The sequence below is a fragment of the Arachis duranensis genome, chromosome 2 (genome assembly GCF_000817695.3).
Source record: "Arachis duranensis cultivar V14167 chromosome 2, aradu.V14167.gnm2.J7QH, whole genome shotgun sequence".
In the NCBI taxonomy this organism is placed as follows: domain Eukaryota; kingdom Viridiplantae; phylum Streptophyta; class Magnoliopsida; order Fabales; family Fabaceae; genus Arachis; species Arachis duranensis.
In genome coordinates, this window is record NC_029773.3 from 12,697,117 (window position 1) to 12,701,287 (window position 4,171).

The window sequence follows — 4,171 nt, forward strand, 5'->3', positions numbered from 1 at the left end:
AGGAAAGAAGAGTTACTTCTCTTATGTTACTTCTCTTTTTTTTTTTATTATTTGCTATTAGAAAGAGATAAAGTTTAAAATATTTATTAATAAAATACTTTTAAATAAAGTATTTAACCTTTATTTTCCAAATAATTTATTTGAAATTTTATTTTTATTCTACATGTAAGCTTTATTATCATTATACTGTCTAGTATAAAAAGATGGAAACTAAATTTTTATCTTTTATTTATTAAGATTTTTTATGTCAAGTTTTTTGGATTTTTGGACCATAGTCAATTTAATATAGTGAAAGGGATTAAGAGAAGGTTGAATACATTCTCGTGGACATGCATCAATGATATGATTATGTCAATTATCAAGAAAAGAAAGATTATGTAACCGTTCCCAGAAAGATTATGTAACTTTTAAATATATTTTATATTTATTTTTAATTTTTTTAAAAATTTGCCCTATCAATCTCAAAACCTTTAAAAGTACACTTAAATAATCAAAATTTGTTATGATAAGAATGGATGTTTATTAATGCGGGGGTCAAACTTTTTAACATTATAGAATTTAACTTCTCAATACAAATTAAAATTTAATAAAATTTGAATATTTAAATTTATTGTATGTATTAATAAATAGAGGACAAAGCCTCACGTGAGTTTAAGTTGCAATATATATAATACTAATAAATATATGAATTACTTCTATAATAGTGAGATAATAGTATTGGTGAACGTTAATATTATAGTCTTTTATTTATATTTCTTTATTTTATATTTATTTTTTTCCTTATTTATTTATTTGATAACATGTTATCAGTACGAGATTGTTCAAAATTTAGAAAGACTCGGGTAATAAATTTTTATTATGTCAAAACTTTCTCATCTTGAATTTAATGTTCTTGATATATCTAAAAACAATTATTTATCACAGATATTAGATGCTGAAATTCATCTTGATTCAATGAATCTTGGAGATACTATTAAGGTTGAAAATAATGCATCCCATAAGGCTAAAGCCAAAGTCATGATCTTTCTTCGTCATCATCTTGACGAAGGATTGAAAAATGAATATCTCACACTAAAAGATCATATAGATCTGTGGAAGAACCTTGAAGAAAAATATAATCATCAAAAGACAGTGATACTTCCTCGAGCCTGATATGAATGGACGCACTTGCATCTACAAGATTTAAATCCATAAATGAATATAATTCAGCAATGTTTCGAATTACCTCACAAATGACATTATGCGGAAAAAAGATAACTGATAATAATGTAACACCTTACCACACAGAGCCTTATCCTTAAGTCATAAGATAGAGGTGGTGAGGTATTACGACCTCTAAAAGTAAAATTTTATATATGATATAATGAAAAAGATTTATAACTAGGAGCCTTTAAAGAAAAGGGTAAAGCAAAATCGTTAAATCAAAAAGCGCAATACTCACGAAGCGATAAAGTAAACGAGCAATGTAAAAGTAAGAAATACAAATAACAAAACTCAAGACTCGGTTCACGAAGATAACCGGCCAAGCACATATATATAGAAAAACTCAAAAAAAAATCCAAAATAAAGAGTTACAGAACCTATGTCTCCAAAATAGCCTCTAAGAGGAAGTTAATACATCATATATATAATCAGTGGAAATAGTAAGTATCTATATAAGTACATATAATCAAAATAAAGCCCAAAAAAGAAAAGGATATTTGCTAATCATAAGCTTCCAGCATGCCTCAGCGAGGAGCCTCACGTCCTGCATCTAAAAATCATAAAATTCGCATGGGGTGAGAACCGGAGGTTCTTAGCATGGTAACAGTGCCCACATATCTAACATATAATATTCTGGGAAAGCCAAAGGCAATCCTAGAACTTTCGATATATAATTAAATCTTATAAACATAACTAAACCATGAAATGAAATAGGCAACTAGCTAAGGGTCTTCTGATTATCTAATGCTCCCCAATCCAACTCATCTGAACCTCCCAACCGCCACCAGAATCAGTTGTTATAAACACATTTATTACATACAAGAAAATCACAGGTAGAAAAACCATATACAACAGATAAAGAAGTAGCAAGTAGTGATGCAATCAATTAGGCATTCCAAACAAAACACACCAAATAAACATATAGATGCATATGATACATGCCTGTCCTATTGGCTGATGAGTCTCATCTGTCGGTTATAAAGCCAACTCGACAAGTCCTGGTAGCTAACCATTGGACTGTCCCTCTATCGTACATCCCTAACTCGAGTAATTCTCAAACATAATCATATAACACCTACATGGTGTTTATCCACGGGGGTGAACTCATCTGGAACTTTCACAGTGTCCGGTCATACTTATAACATAGGGTCAGTAGAGTATCGAGTCTCAACATAGAGCACGTGATGGCTAGCCACTGCTTTCACCCAGGGAAACTCGTATCTCAGATATTTGGAAGTGTAACAATCACATTATCAATCATTAATAATACATATTCATGCTCAGTCATAATTCAATATTAATACAGTCATCCAACTCATAGCATAATCCACAACCAGCCATGATCATATACAGCTATCCGGCTCATCACATAAATAGTACTTCCACCATCATCATCAGCAAACTCATATAATCATCATCAATCATGATTCATCCTTAATTCACGTCTTACTTCATCCACAAGTTACCTTCCTCACAGCCCTCACTATACTTTATTATCCAAAATCCATCTATCAGGCTTTAAACAAGAGAAAATAAGGTTTTGAAAGTTAGAGGAATGCCTTAAAAATCAAAAATCAAAATTTAGAAAAAAAAAAAATAGGACTCTGCGTATGCAAACCAAGTCACATATATCATACATACAAGCTTCTATCACAACCTCCAATAATCACTAACCACATACATAATAATGCAATCCACCACAACCAATCAACAAAATCACAAATTCAATTCCTATCCTAGGGCCACTAGCCTAAGTTTTCACATTATATTACATTTTAGATATGAGAAATTGAAACCATACATTGGCCGATTCCCCGATCAAACCCAAAACACTTCTAATTCACTTTTTCCTAAAGCTTTCAAGGCTCAACACCTCCCAAAAAGATTTTTCAGCATAAAAAAACTACTTCAAGCTTCCAAGATCTCAATTAAGCTCTAACATCATAAGTTTTGACCACCAATTGATTTTCTTACCAACAACATTCAATCTAAACTACATATATCACTATAATTAATCTCTAAACTCAAAATTTCAACAATTTCACAAGAGGATTAAGGTTCTTACCTTGTCCACAACTCAAGTGAGCCACACTCAACAAAATTCACAAGCTAATTCGAACCTAGACACCAAAATTAAACAATTCTCAACATAATTGGTCATTCAATTCGAAATTTAGGGAGGAAGAAACTGAAATATAGAAGTGGTTTTAATACCTTATAATGTATTGTGCTTTGTAGAGCTTGATACTGCAGTCGTGTGGCCGCAAACGGTGCGACGATCGGAGCTCCGAATCAAAAGTTATGTGAATTTGATTATCAAGTGAGGGTTTATGTTTTTGGAAGAATGTTGGTGCGGTATTTTATAACCACATACTAACCGGCAAGTGCATCGGGTCGTACCAAGTAATACTTTACGTAAGTAAGGGTCGATTCCACGAGGATTGATGGATTAAGCAACAATGGTTGATTAAATTACTTAGTTAGATAAACAGAATAGTATGTTGAGTGTTCAAAGAGCATTAAATAATTGTGCAGAAATTAAAATAGTAAAGTAATTGAGTTGGGAATGAAATATGGAGAAAGCAGTTAAGGTTGCAGAGTTATCTATTTTTTTGGATTAACTTTTATTACTAACTATTTTAATCCTGTAGGATTTAATTTATGGCAAACTATATGTGACTATACCCTAATTCCTTAGACCTTTCTAGTCTCCTTTAAAATTCATCGACTGCCTGTAACAACCCTGATTTTCGAGTACATGAGATCTTTTCTGAAAGTACGAATTTCTCTGAAAGATCAGTAAAAGGAACACCTCTGTTATATCATCAAGCATCTCAATCCTCATTATTATTATGTCATCCTTAAGCTATAACCTTTACCGAGGCAAGCTCGATAACGCGGTCACGAAGAACCTAGTTTTTGAACCGTATCGGTTGGCAGTTTTGATTCTGATTTTCGTAAATAATCT